Source organism: Anomaloglossus baeobatrachus, chromosome 8, assembly GCF_048569485.1.
Source record: "Anomaloglossus baeobatrachus isolate aAnoBae1 chromosome 8, aAnoBae1.hap1, whole genome shotgun sequence".
NCBI lineage: Eukaryota > Metazoa > Chordata > Amphibia > Anura > Aromobatidae > Anomaloglossus > Anomaloglossus baeobatrachus.
In genome coordinates this window covers 73,810,341-73,826,086 of record NC_134360.1, presented here as the reverse complement: position 1 = coordinate 73,826,086, position 15,746 = coordinate 73,810,341, and the positions used below count along the sequence as shown (strand labels likewise).

General features: G+C 41.1%; 2 protein-coding genes across 3 annotated transcripts in view; one reads left to right on the top strand and one right to left on the bottom strand.

The window, feature by feature from the left end:
• Positions 1–15,746, bottom strand: part of LOC142249854 (centromere protein P-like) — a 389,082-nt gene that overhangs the window by 148,752 nt on the left and 224,584 nt on the right. The window lies entirely within an intron of this gene.
• Positions 4,901–15,746, top strand: part of ASPN (asporin) — a 41,344-nt gene continuing 30,498 nt past the window's right edge. The window contains exon 1 of the mRNA XM_075321788.1: positions 4,901–5,105. The gene's annotated coding sequence lies outside the window, so the exon portion shown is untranslated. The remainder of the gene's footprint in view (positions 5,106–15,746) is intronic.

The following is a 15,746-nucleotide window of genomic DNA, read 5'->3' as shown; positions in this document are numbered from 1 at the left end:
GTTCAGATGACAGTTTTTGTACAAGGACCAAATGTTTGAGTAAGAAAAATAAATTGCAGAATGCACAAGTTTCATTAGTTTTTAGGATGAGACTTGCTTATTTAAGATTATTGGTGCGTAAAAAGACGAAAAAAAATCAGATCCCATATGGATGAACTGAACATCATCTGATATTTGTGTATACATTGGCACTGTTAAGATCAGAAACCATTTTTGGTCTTATAAAATGTAATTCCCATTGATGTATAAAACCAAATGCCATAAAAATGACTTACGGATGACAATACAGATGAGATAGGCTTTTTCTGGATGAAAATTGATGATTCTTTTGTGCACTCCTGTGAAGTTAGCCCTACTTACGGAATTAGCCGTAATCCTGTATTATCCATATACAGTATTGAACAAACCTCCAATATTGTGAGAAAATATATTTCTAAAGCTGTTATTGACATGAATTTCTCACCAGATGTTGGTAACAACCCATCCAATCCACACAGACATTCAGACAAAGAAATCAGACCATAGATGTCCATAAATTAAATGTGTAATAATGAGAAATGACACAAGGAAAAAAGTATTAAACACATGAAGTAAAAAAAAAAAACATGGAAATTCATGATAGTAGCCGAAATCTACCCGTATTTAGAAAGGAATCCTGCCAATTAAAGATATCAGCTGGTTCAAATGAGGACCTATTAAAAGGTGTTTCATTAGCAAGGTGCCACACAAGAAACATCTTATGATGGATAAAGTCAGTGAGCTGTCTCAAGACATTTGCAGCCTTATTGTTGCAAACAATACTGATGGCATTGGTTACAGAAGAATTTCTAAACAAGTGAAGGCTTCAGTGAGCACTGTTGGGGCCGTAATCCAGAAGTAGAAATTACATAATTACACCATAAACTGGCCAAAGACAGGTACTCACTGGAAGATTACAGAAAGAGGAGAGAAAAGAATTACGAGAAGAGTTGCCCAAAAGCTAAAGACCACCTGTGGAGAGCTACAGAAAGACCTGGAATCAGCAGGTACAGTTCTTTACAAGAAAACAATAAGTATTACACTCACCCTCCATGGCCTGTATGCACGCTCACCACACTAGATTCCATTGCTGTACGAAAATCATGTTCAAGTATGTTTAACACTAGAACTACTGAGGTAGTCATTTTGACTACTTTGCACCATGTATTTCTATATAGCTATCACGAGTCCAGTAGTTCTAGTGTTAAAGTTTGCTCAAAACCATGTAGACAAGTCTGTGAAATAGTGAGAGAATATAGTCTGGTTAGATGAAACCTAAACTGAACTCTTTGGATGCTATAATACACACCCTTTTTGGAGGCCAAAAGGCACTGCATATCATCTCAGAAACACCACTGATGAAGTCTGAAGGTGCGGACATCATGATGTGGGGCTGTTTTTCAGCATATGGCACTGGCAAACTTCATATAATTGAAGGAAGGTTGAATGGACAAACGTACCAAAACATTTTTTATTAAAAATCTGCTGCCATCTATCAGGATGATTAAGATGAAATGAGGGAGTACGTTTCAGCAAGACAATGATCCCAAACACACAGCCAAGGAAACTTTCATTTGGTTTCATAGACAGAAAATAAAGCTGCTAGAATGGCCCAGCCAATCGCCTGATCTGAATTCAAAAGAAAATTTATGGAAGGAACTAAATCTCAGAGTTCATAGAAGGAGCCCACGGGACCTTCAGGATTTGTAGAGTGCTTGTGTGGAAAAACTGAACCAAAAGCACACCTGAGCAATGCATGCGAATAGTTTCTAAAAACTATGATGTCTAGAATCATAGAATCATAGAATATTACAGTTGGAATGGACCTCCTGGGTCATCTAGTCCAACCCCCTGCTCAAAGCAAGATTCACTAAATCATCCCAGACCGATGTCCATCCAACCTCTTTTTAAAGACTTCCATTGAAGGAGAACTCACAACCTCTCGTGGCAGCCTGTTCCACTCGTTGATTACCCTCACTGTCAAAGAGTTTTTTCTAATATCTAATCTGTGTCTCCTCCACATCAGTTTCATCCCATTGCTTCTAGTCTTTCCTTGTGAAAATGAGAATAAAACTATTAGGTCTCCTCTCAGTCTTCTCTTTTGCAAGCTAAACAATCCTAAATCCTGTAACCGTTCCTCATAGGACATGGTTTGCAGACCAGCCACCTTTCTGGTCACTCTTCTCTGAACTTGCTCCAGTTTGTTGATGTCTTTTTTAAAATGTGGTGCCCAGAACTGGACACAATATTCCAGATGAGGTCTGACCAAAGAGGAGTAAAGGGAGATAATGACTTCACGTGATCTAGACTGTATGCTTCTGTTAATACATCCTAGAATGGTGTTTGCTTTTTTGCTGCTGCATTGTGATGTGTTGACTCATGTTCAGTCTGTGATCTATTAGTATACCTAAGTCTTTTTCACACATGCTGTTGGATAGCTCTATTCCTCCCATTCTGTATATGCTCTTGTCATTATTCTTGCCAAGATGTATGACTGCATTTCTTCCTGTTAAAAACCATTCTATTAGTTGCTGCCCATTGTTCCAGCTTGTTTAGATCTTGTTGAATCCTCTCTCTCCTCTCTCTTCTCTAGTATTAGCCATTCCTCCTAGCTTTGTGTCATCAGCAAATTTAAATCAGTTTACCCTTAATCCCTTCATCTAAATCATTGATAAAGATGTTGAACAACACGGGGCCCAGGACAGAGCCTATAAATGAAATGATGTGTAATAATGGGAAATGACACAGGGAAAAAGTATTGAACACGTTTACTGAAATTTAACACTTAGTACAAAAGCCTTTGTTGGTGATGACAGCTTCAAAACGCCTCCTGTTTTTAGAAACTATTCACATGCATTGCTCAGGTGTAATATTGGGTCAGTTCTTCCACACAAGCACTCTACAAATCCTGAAGGTCCCGTGGGCTCTTTCTATGAACTCTATAGATTAACTTAAACTTTATAGATTAAATTAATGTACTGATCATGGTTCTAAAAATTTCTGCAGCCTTTCCGACCTTGAGAGCTACATTTAGCTCTGAGAGAGGGTCATGAGCTACAGTTAGTGGCCACCCCCCTCACAGTAGTGACAACCAGAACCCCCCATTATCAGTATGACAGCCAATGTCCTTCCACAGAAATCACCACACAGAGGCAGCATACCAATGTCAAGGGGTTCCTACCTTCATTCAAATCTGCTCTTCTGTGTGGCGCTACTCACAAGTGTCACCATCTGGAGACCCGTTCTTCATAGCTATTTGCAAAACCTGGTGCAAATACACCTAGCTGGCAGACAGCTGCGAGCCACACATCATGGGAAACGAGCCACAGGTGGCTACCGAGCCACAGGTTGGGGATCTCTGCTCTACAGTGTGACAGCCCTTAAGATATTTGTAGATGGCTAAAAAGTCTCCTCTCGGTCCTCTATTTCGTAAGCTAAACATTCCCAAATCCAGTAACCATTCCTCATAGGACATGGTTTGCAGACCAGTCACCATTCTGATCACTATTCTCTGAACTTGGTCCAGTTTGTTGATGTCTTTTTTTAAAATGTGGGGTCCAGAACTGGATACAGTATTCAAGATGAGGTTTGACCAAAGAAGAGTAAAGGGCAATAATTACTTCACATGATCTAGACTCTATAATTCTGTTAATACAATGCACAACTGTGTATGCCTTCTCTGCTGCTGCATGACACTGTTGACTCCTGTGAAGTCTGTGCTCTATTAGTAAACACAAGTCTTTTTCACATGTGCTGTTGCTTAGTTCTATTTCTCCCATTCTGTAGATGTTATTTTCAATTTTCTTGCCCAGATGTAGGACTTTGGAACAGTGGGCAGTAACGTAAGAGAATTATTTTTAACAGGGAGAAATGCAATTTGTTAAGATCTTTTTGCATCCTCTCTCTTCTCTAGTATTAGCTATTTCTCCTAGCTTTGTGTCATCAGCAAATTTCATCAGTTTATCCTCAATTCCTTTATCTAAATCATTGATAAAGATGTTGCACAACATAGGTCCCAAGACAGATGCCTGTGGTACCCCACTTGAGATATTCTTCCAACTATATGTGCAGCCATTTATGACCACTCTTCGGCAGGAGCACACTGTTCCCATGCCCCCTGGCTCCTGCTTGCTGGGGCGGTGCACTTCTTGATTGACAGTTCATACCAGTGGCATCATCGTGTCGCTAGCCTGAACTGTGCGCTCTCTAATTCTGCAATCAAAAGGTATCTTTGCTTTTTCACCATCAAAAGCGCGCAGTAACACTGAAGCTGGCTGGATCGGGAGCAAACAGTGTGCTCCTGCCAGCTTCAGGGCATCACGTACAGCTTCAATAGAAGGAGCTTACCCAGAAGACTCTCCGCTGATAGACGACTGCGGTGGCTGGTAACCAAGACAACGAGCAGTAAACACAATTAAAAATCCCTCTATTTTTGAGAACACAGAGGATTTTTAATAATAAGAACATTACACAGTTTATTTTTTTCTTTTTACAAGAACTTTGCCATTTTAATCATTCACGACTACAATAACCCTTTAAGATACCATCTACTGTGGTACTAAAAAATAGCACATTTTATTCTTTTAGCAAAGATCCATTCATCATTACCCAAATATTATTTTGAGAGGAAAAAAAAAAATAGACTGTGGAAAGGAAAATATATCTAAACAGAGATTATAAAAGAGCTGTAATGTAACTCATACTCCTGAAACTACAGATAGCAGACAGGTCTATGAATGGGCTCCCTGTATTTGGGATGGCAAGATGCCACTCACTTTTCAACCTCCGATCTGACATAGTTTTGTAGTGGACGTCTAGAGTTAAATAGATCTTGGCTTGGATACAGGCAGTGATGAAAAACACATGAGTGGTAACAAGTCTTCTTAATATCTGTCTTCAGTACTAAGATGGGATAATCTGAAGAAGCAGTTGACTCAAGTATCATCCTCGGTGCCAACAGGATCATGTATTTTAGAATGAGTTCCTGATTCTAATACTGATACATTTTCTGCTTGTAGAAAATAAGCCACTGGATATTACCTTCTCAGGTGGATTACAAATAAGAGGAAATATCGAAATCTGATAAGGTACGTGCTTTATTTTCATGTATATTCCCTGCAGAGGATATCGGACAAGGCTGCAGATTAGCTATAAATCGATTTGATATGAGAGGTATATTTAGGATGTGTTCAAATCTGGGAGGCATAATGCAGTTTATATAGAGAATTAGTTTTACAACCATATGAGAGAATCTGAACAATAAGCTGATGATAAATGAAAGAAAACATATTATTTTAATATTGCACCTGAAGTCTTATGGCACAAACAGACAGTGATATCTATATAGCAGTCTGTTTTTGCATACATCTTCAATTTTCCCCAAAAAAAACTAATACTTTTAAACTCTCCAAGGACATAATTTGGGAACCACATCCGATGTGACCTAGTATGTTTACATGCCGCTAAGTGCTGGAGGACATGCCGTCTTAATTATTTTCTTCTAGTTTACAGCAGGTGCTAGATTTATTTCTAAAACTCCAAATGGTCTCTTGCTTTATATAGCACAAATCTTAAAAAAACAAACAAACAATGAATACCTAAAGAACTAACTCAGAATAAGGATGCAAGTACCTTTCCATTAATTTACATTTGCAAATCTGCAATCACAATTTGCACACCTACACATCACATAGCATAATGATATATGAAACATTCCAAATGATGAAAAAGTACACTAATAACAGGTACGTCTATACTAAAGAAGTCATTACATAGGAAATATGAGAGAATAGGGTCTAGTTTAGGTCTAGTCTAGTCTAGAGGTCCCATCTGTTTTTCAATATTTTTCTTACTACTGAAAAAACTGCTATTACAATAAAATGTGGACTATTGCCAGTATCTATACATGTGGTATTGCTGATATACAGGTGCATCTCAATAAATCGCCTTTTCTTAACAATCCTATTAAGGCTGCGGTTATCCCGGTTGCTTGTGCACCTTTTTCTACCACACTTTTTCCTTCCACTGAACTTTCCATTAATATGCTTAGATACAGCACTCTGAATAGCCAGCTTCTTTAGCAGTGACCTTTTGTGGCTTACCCCCCCTTGTGGAGTGTGCAATGACTGCCTTCTGGACATCTGTCAAGTCCGCAGTCTTCCCCATTATAGTATAGTCTACTGAACCCGACTAAGGAACCATTTTAAACGCTTACGAAGCCTTTGCAGGTGTTTTGTGGTAATTATTCTAATTTTCTGAGATAATGACTTTTGGGTTTTTATTGGCTGTAAGCCATAATCATCAACATTAACAGAAATAAACACGTGAAATCGATCCCTCTGTGTGTAATGACTATATAATATATGTGTTTCCCTTTTTTTGTTTTGAATTACTGAAAGAAATTCACTTTTTGATGATATTCTAATTTATTGAGATGCACTTGTAGCTTTGTTCTAAATGTAATCCATGAAGTTAGTGTGAACAGAACCTTACACTTTTATGATGTACACGGCACACAGTTGGTTTTGCCTTCACCTATAACTCAGCTGACTTTAAAGCACCACTCCAGCATTTCTTTTTTGTTTCAGAGCTGGAGTGGTGCTTTAAATCTCAGTCACCTGCCTCCTGTCTTATACTCAACCTCCGGTGGCTTCATCTTCTATCATCGTCGTTCCAGTCGGTCTCTGGCGATTTGTGACCTACCGGCAGTTCCAGTGTTTCATTGAGCACGCTGGAGGTCACAACTCAATACAAGTCTATGAGAGCATCATTCTGGCTCTCATAGACTTCCATTAAGAGCTTGTGGTGTAACTTCTGACCTCCGGCAGGAGGGATGCAGAAAAATGGTGAAGAAGGTGGAGTGTGAGTATAAGACTAGGGGGCTTACATTTAAAGCACCACTCCAGCACTGAAATAAACATTGGAGTGTTGTTTTAAGGAACATGAAACAAATATTGTAAACTAAATATACTTTCTACACTGTACGAATGGAAAGTATTACACTTTGGAGATGAGTCAGAGCTCAGATTGTTGGTAATCCGAAATGCCCTTCATCAAGCAGATAAAATATAATCTGTAGGATCACATGTCCTTCAAAATAGCCTATTCTAATATAGTATCAAGAGCCGCCGAGTGATATGTCACTATGTCCTAGAGACACCACGGCTGCTGTCCTCTGAAGAAAGTCCAATCTGAGGGCACAGACCATGTACAATGGAGAACACTTAGGTAATAGTTTCACTTAAAACAGCTGCTGGCTATGTGCACAAAGTTTTTCAAGGAGTTTTTGGAGCAGAGACGGAGTGGAAACTGAGTGGAAGTGCAAAACTACTCAAACTGAGTTTACACTCAGTTTCTGCTCCAAAAACTCAGCAGAAGACTCTGTGTGCACCTAGCTGCTCAGAGGATCCTCATACCATCTATTACGGTAAACATGGCAAATAATTTTCAGCATGCTCACAGAAGCCAGGCAATTAGCCGCAACCTCGATAATCCAGCTCCATATCGATCCCAACTAAGTACGATCTCCTGAGCGAAACCTCCGCTACTGCCAACCAAACAAGTTCCTCTCCGGAGCAAACGAGGATAGTCCGGACAGCATTCTTGCCTCAGCGGAGGACGGGATCCCCCTTGTGTTTCCATTTAGGCTGGCACAGAGCGCTAAGTGCCCACAGAGGAACTCATGTATTATTACAGTATCTCAACATACTGTATGTGACTAACGTCAGCGCTCTATAACCTCCGAAAGAGCTGACTTTGGTTACTTAATGTTACTACATCTCTATAGTCCCAATTGATGCGTTAAGATGTTAGAAATTGAACAGACTTTTATTTTGTGGAGTTCCCCTTTAAGGAAAAGAATGTAGATATATAAATATATACAAGGCAAAAGCTATATAACATAATTATATACAATATATCAGAAAGATGAGTACACCCCTCACAATTTTGTAAATATTTTATTATGTATTTTCATGGGACAACATTGAACATCTGACCCTGTGACACAATGTACAGTAGTCAGTGTACACCTGGTATAACAGGGTAAATCTAGTGTCCTCTAAATAACTTACACAGCCATTAATGTCTAAACTGCTGGCAACAAAAGTGAGTACACCCCTAAGTGAAAATGGCCAAATTGTGCCCAAAGTGTCAAGATTTTGTGTAGCCACCATTATTTTCAAGCGCTACCTGAAGTCTCTTGGGCATGGAGTTCACTAGAGCATCACAGGATCCTTTTCCATACTCCATGAAGACATCGTGGAGCTGGTGGATGTTAGAGACCTTGCGCTTCTCCACCTTCTGTTTGAGGAAGCCCCACAGGTGCTCAATAGGGTTTTGGTCTGGAGATACTTGGCCAGTCCAGCACCTTTCAGTGGTCACCTTGGAGGTGGGTTTGTTGTTGTTATGTTGGAATACTGCCCTGTAGCCCAGTTTCTGAAGGGAGGGGATCATGTTCTTTTTCGATTCATCACAGTACATCATGACATTCAAGGTTCCCTCAGTGATCTGTAGCTCCCCACAGCCGCTAACACTCATGCTGCCCCCACTCCCACCACCATGCTTGATTGTAAGCAAGACACTCTTGTCTGTACTTCTCACCTGGTTGCCATTGCACACACTTGACACCATCCAAACCAAATAAGTTTATCTTGTTTTCAGCAGAGTGAGGACATCTATGTCCTTAGTCTGCTTGTCTTTAGCAAACTGTTTGCAGGATTTCTTATGAATCATCTTTAGAAGAGGCTTCCTTCTGCGATGACAGCCATGCAGACCAATGTGATGCAGTGTGCAGCATATCGTCTGAGCACTGACAGGCTGAACCCTCGGACCCACCCTGTAGCCTCTTTTGAAAACACAACCTCTGGATATGATGCAGGGCATGCACACTCAATTTCTTTGATTGACCAAGGCAAGGCCTGTTCTGAATGGCATCTGTCTTGTTAAACCACTGTATGGTATTGGCCACCGCGGTGCACTGACCAGTATGAGAGAGTGTGTGAGTGATAACACCAAATGTAACACTCCTGCTCCCCATTCACACCTGAGACCTTGTAACACTAATGAGTCACATGTCACCGGGGAGGGAAAATGGCTAATTGGGCACAATTTCATTTTCACTTAGGGGTGTACTCACTTTTGTTGCCAGAGGTTTTGACACTAATCCTGTGTGTTGAGTTATTTAAAGGGTACCACATTTACAGTGTTATACAAGCTGTACACTACTTTACAATGTATTATCAGTGTTATCCCATGAAAAGATATAATAAAAACGTTACACAAATATGAGAGGTGTACTCACTTTTGTGATGTACTGTATCTATTTTATTTACAATGAATGAGTACATTGGATTCTATGCACACATTCGCCTTATGCCAAACCCTTTACATTTTCCCCTTTTGTAGCAGAGAAGATGTAGACCACGGCTACAGAAATAGAGACTACTAAGAAACAGTGTTCCATTCTAAAGCTACAATGAAAGCATCAACTATTGAAGAATATGTGGAGCATAACATGAATAGACAACAATAACTAGACTGTAATTGAAGTATGACACGTGGCATCAGTCCAAGCATTCAGTGGTTTAGTGGCTTATCTCATAGAGCTGCCTTTCAGTTGTGAGTGGTGATATACTGTACATTATAGCCAAGAAAAACTGTACACCTTAAATGCTGGTATTGGATCATGGAAGAAAAAACTGAAGAATTCAGCAAGCACAGCGGAACATGGCTGCTTCCTGTGCTTCTTCAGTAGTGGACAGTGTGTTTATGGACTGATAGAGATGAGTGGACCCAAACTTTAAAGTTTGGTGTTCATACCAAACACAGACTTTACTAAAAACAATCAGAGTTCAAGTTTGGAGTTCGGGTGCGTTACATATGCAAATCACTTGAGTGAGCATTGCTGTGCTTGGGTACGCTTGGTGCCCGGGTGTGCTCGGTGCTCAGCCCAGTGCGAGCTGCTTGCAGTGTTTAAATGTCTCGCACTGGGGCTAAAATCAGCCTTATTGGATGTAGTGTGTACCAATCCCCCCCAAAAAAATCATCCCTCTCTCGGAACGTCCCTCCCCGGAAGTGCTCTGTTTATGGTTGGCTGTATGTGGGTGGAAAGCCAAACTGCCCAATCAGTGACTTCCAATGAGGTTCAGGTCAAGTCCGGGTCTAGAACAGAACTTTATCTAAAGTCTGACTGAACCCACAGAACCTGAACTTTCTTGAGTCCACTCATGTCTAGAGACTGACTATCCTATTCTCCGGTATGCTACCCTGTAGTATTATGTTGTATGAAGCACATAGGTGGATTTGTGTTGTCCCAACACTGGGAATCCAATGTTCCATTCCTGGCATAATTGGGGATTATGTGTTACCAACACATTCCAATGGGCAAATCATCTGTGAGAGTCATGAAGTCAAAAGAAAACATTATAGAGAGAAACTATGGCCTGGGAAAGGAAAGGGTTGAGCGTAGTAAATTGACATGCCGATCTGTTTTCCCCACATCATTTGTTGGAGTAGAGTTGTGGGGTCCTCCTAAACTTTAGATGTATGTCCAAGATCTATCTAATGCGGGAGCACACAACCCATGGTTCGGCAGCCACATGCCCTACGGTACCACTCTTTGTCGGCCAAGATGTCCATGCTAGTGTTCGTTAGAGTCTCACACATATTTTCCATGTCAAAGAAAAGAGGAGAGGCCCTATGACAGCAAGGAAAGGTAAGTTTTCCCGAACTGTTTAGCCATCAAACAGTTCTATATATATATATTGTTAGAAGGGGGTCTCTTGACCCCTTTAAAGCACATCAAAGACCAGTAGATGAGGTGGACCGATGGCCATATATGAATACAGTTATCTACATCATAAATTTTAGAAGTGAAACACTCAATTGTTTCAGCAAGTCACAAACTACAACAGAGACAACCCTGTGCCAGAATGGCCTCTTATGGAGTGCCAACAGTGTAGAAAGGGGCTCCTCCAAATAAGCTGGAGTCCAGGGAGTGCCATCAGCATTTACCAAACATTTATGGCACATACTTTCAAAATCCCATAAATGTCCTAAAAGATTTTTACCCCCTTAAGTTTTGCTGCAGCCCTTGAAATTGGTTCAGCCTGACAATTTGTCTCCTGAACCAATTTGGTCCCTGATAAAATGTCAACTGGGCCCTTAATTTAAAAAAAAAAAGTTTGTAGTCGCCAAATCCCATCTTCTCAAGAGTGACCTAATTTTGTGAAAATCAGACAACATGGACCCGACTCATTGCAGTGTTTAAGCCGGAAATGTGGTGTAAAACACTTTGATAAGTTGCAAAATTTTTGCAAAGTGTGAAGCTCCGAGAAAATGTAGCAACTTTTGGAGCTTTCATGCCAGTTTCAGGCAGCTGTACCAAAATGCGTGGAGCTGTGGTAGGACGAGCTGCAGAGTCACCCCGTCATCTGTTTCATGACGAGCTGTGATGTAACTTACTCTTGTCCCGGACTGGAGAAATATTGGTCTCAAGGAGCACAGAGGCACACACCACCTTTTAGACATGTCTAATTCATTAAAGGGTACTTGACACCAGACGTAGCATCTATAACCTGCGGCCACCACCAGTGAGCTCTTGCATTATAGAAAACTGTAGCCAAGGACACTCTGTAGATCGTAAAAAAGACATTTATTATACTCAGCTAGGGGGTGGTCCGGTCCAATGGGTGTCACTGCTCTTTCTTCGCAGGCCCGTGTGCACGACGCAGCCAACGTCATCCACCCAGACCGGCAATGTGGTCCTGCGTAGGCGCACTTTGATCTGCCCTGCTGAGGTGGTCTTTGATCTTTCCTTGCGCCTGCACATTACAGTACTTTTATCTGCCCTCAGTAGGGCAGATCAATGTGTGCCTGCGCAGGATCATAATACCAACACGTGTGGGTGACATAGGAACGTTATGCACACTGGGCTGGGCAGAAGGAGGACAGCAATCGCCGCAGATGGGAGGCGCCGGACTGTGAAGCAACGACACCCATCGGACCAGATCGCCCCCTAGGTGACTATAATAAAAGTGTTTTTTACGTTCTACAGACTGGCCTGGGCTCTTATATACAGTATTCTCGAATGCTGTATATAAGAGAATACTGGGGGTGACCGCATCTTATAGTCACCAAATCTGGTGACAGGTTTCCTTTAAGAGGTGTGCGTCTCTTTATGTTTTAGGTGCTTCTGACTCAAACGAGTCTCCTAATCAAGAACCGCATGATCAATGCCATTCTTGTTGAACGGGGGCCATAGTATATGCTATACATTTCGGATAAACATGATGCTTTGGAATACAAGTAAAAAAAAATAACAGCCCATTAGGCAAAAATGCAATTTGTGAGAGTAGCTAGTTGGAAAAAGTGATTTTCTTCCAATAGATTTTTTTTCTGGAAGGAAAAAGGTGGAACCAGATGTTATGAGCCAACAGGACATGCAGATTTAACACAGTATAATGATCCCCAAGTGTTCATACTTGTAGCTGTAAGTAATTCATACGGTTTCATTCTGCGGCATGTTTGTGGTCTTTCTCGAAAACCAGAAATGGTTAGCTTGAGTTAAAGCAAGTAATTCTTTGAGAGTTTGTGGATTTCTAAACACAGAGATGGCGCCTGAGGAACTTACTTTTCTGTCTAAAAATGTAATTTGGGCTCCGTTTATCAACCCTATATTACCACAACAAGCTGAGAAAAACATCAGCTACGTATCTACTGTAAGTGGCAAGAGAGCTAAAGTGCCAAAATGCTTCTGACTGAGAAGGGATCACTTTGTATGTAACTTGATCAAGCACCCTTTAAATCTTAAAGAATCAATGCCATGCAATGAAATTCATATATGGCTCCATTTAAGTGAATTAAAAAAAAAAGATATAAATTGGAAAAAATTGGAATATAAATCAGATAAAAGATATCTTACAATAAAGTTACCGCCTGTAAGTGTTCACTCCATTGTTTAGGAAAACAGAATTAAACCAGATTCCTATTGTGTTGCTAGTTATCGCCATAGTTTAAAGAGGACCAACCAGCAGGATTTTGCTACATGAGGTAAAGGCAGTGGCATACAGGCAGTAAGATGCTGAATCCAGGCATACCTGTTTTAGGAAGATCCGAAGTTTGGTTGATTAAATATCTTTAATCAAAGTAACAGAAATTTACTGCACTTTGATTGATTTTTGCAACATGGGCAGGTCTTTGTGGGTTGGGGTCTCAAATTTATTCCTCCTCTAGTTTCCTCTGGCTTGCCCCCTTTTCTTTATTTGAATATTGCACCGCACCACCATTGCCACAGTACTCAGGTCTTCATTAAAATAGCACCGGAGTCTGCGCATGCACGTACTGCGATCTCCAGCACCATTTTATTGAACACACTTTGGTGAAGAACACACTTTGGTGAAGACTATGAGAAGCATCAGTGCGTGTGCAGATTATTATTTATTCTTTTTTTACATCTACGTACGCACAGATGCTTCTCATAATCTTTATCGCAGTGTGTTCAATAAAATGGTATCAGAGATTGCGGTATGCGCATGCATGGACTCAGTGCCATTTTGATTAAAACCTGAGTACTGTGACAATGTGCATGCGCCGCCAACAACAGGAATGGCGGCATGATATTCAGATAAAAAAAAAAAAGGGGGCGAGCCAGGAGAACATCAGAGGAGGAAGAATAAATGTGAGGACCCGCCGACCCATAAAGACCCGCCTATGTTGCACCCATCAAAGTGCAGTGCTTTTCTGCAAGTTTGATTAAAGATATTTAATCAACCAAGCATCCGATTTTTCTATAACTGGTATGCTCGGATTCAGCATCTTAGTGCCTGTATGGCACTGCCCTTACCTCATATAGCAAAAATCCTGCGGGTTGGCCCTCTTTAAAGGGAACCTGTCGGCAGATACTTCCTGACTGACCCACAGGCAGGATATATCTGATTCAGCTTCATTTCAAATGGAAAAAATCAAAATGTATTAAGTCCTTGTAAAACGAAAAAAGGAGAACAAAAAAATCAAGTTAAAAAAGAAACACATTTCCTACGTATTTCCAACCCATTATGGGTTCTTAATCATAGCGATCATTAAGAACCCTAAGAGGTTTGAAAGGCGTAGGTTTATATGTTTCTCTGTTGACAGGATTGTTTTCCTCTAATTGTGGTTTTCCAAGGATTTAATTTTGATATTTTAAGAATTTTTTGCACTGGAATTGAAGCTGGATTTTTTATCTGTCTTGGTGGTTGTCAACTAGTGTGGGAACCGGCCCATGGATTAGTGCATCTGCATCATCTACCTAATGACCACCTACCTATATTTTGATCGAAACGGTGACTTGAGTTTTTCTTATACATAGCTGTTAAAATACACTTTTGTCTGAAACGCCGCAACCTTTTAAAGTCAAATATACATGGATGAGAAAATACAGCCAATGTCTGACACTTGCTGCCTGTGGATCGGGCTGCATATATCAGTTGTTAGGTTACCTGTAAACGTGTGAGTGAGTGACTTACCCCTTCAGCACTATGACCAATGTTAATCGCTGCGTTACCATCGTTGCCTTTACAAATACTGTAGAGAACCAAGTGTTTACTCAGGCTACCAGGGCTGTACTGTAACAATGCCTGTCCTAAAAGAGTTAAGACTAGTGATTGGCAGATACGGACTGTAAAAGTCCAGATCCGCATGGTTTCAAAACTACTCGGGACCCCAAGTTCTCAGAGAATTCCGGCTAATGATCTGGATTCGTCAACTCGGATGTGACCCTGGCCTGTGTGAGAGCGCTTAACTGCTTGGAATCACAGACTCTGTCTGCGTGTCACTATTGTGGTATAAAAATAAATTGGCGTAGGGTCCCTCGTAATATGATACCCAGCACAGATAAAGCATATGGCTACAGGCTGCAGCTCCCGGCCCTGCTCTTATCTTGGCTGTGTATCAAAATAAGAGGACCTGCAGGCAGCTCATTTAAAAAATTATTTAAAATAATTTAAAAACGGCGTGTGGTCCCCCCCATTTTGATACCCAGCCATGATAAAGCCCGAAAGCTGGGGGCTGGTATTCTCAGGCTGGTGAGACCCAAAGTTAGTGGGCCGTCTCAGCCTAAAAATAACACCCTGCAGCTGCCCAGGAATGTCACATCCATTAGATGTGATAATCCAGGATCTTTACCCAGCTCTTCCCGATTGCCCTGGTGCAGTGGCAATCGAAGTAATAGGGGTAAGCCAGAACCAATTTTTTTTTTTTTTTTTTTAAGTCCGGTTAGTTCACCAATCACTAGTTAAAACATACTCTAGTCAATCAGAAACACAGAAACATGGAAACACTGTGCTCACAAGCTCTTCCTATCCATCAGTTTTCCTTTTTCATTGTTAAACTTTTCCAGCAATCCTAGTTTCTGGAGTGCCATGTCTATGATACGGGTATTACCACAACACTTCTGGTTTACTGTTTATGCTCCACCCTGTTCTATCCACAATACAAAAACAGGCTTCACTCTGTGTAGCCTCCAGTACGTGCGATTGCGATTGAACGGTAAAACGTTCATCGCACGCACATCGTACCTTTCTCTCGAATTGCACGTCAGATTGTTCATCGTACCCGGGGTAGCGCACATCCCAGTGTGTGACACCCCGGGAACGATGAACAGATCTTCCCTGCGTCCTGCGGCTCCCGGCCCACAATGCGGAAGGAAGGAGGTGGGCGGGATGTTTACGTCCCGCTCAGCTCCGCCCCTC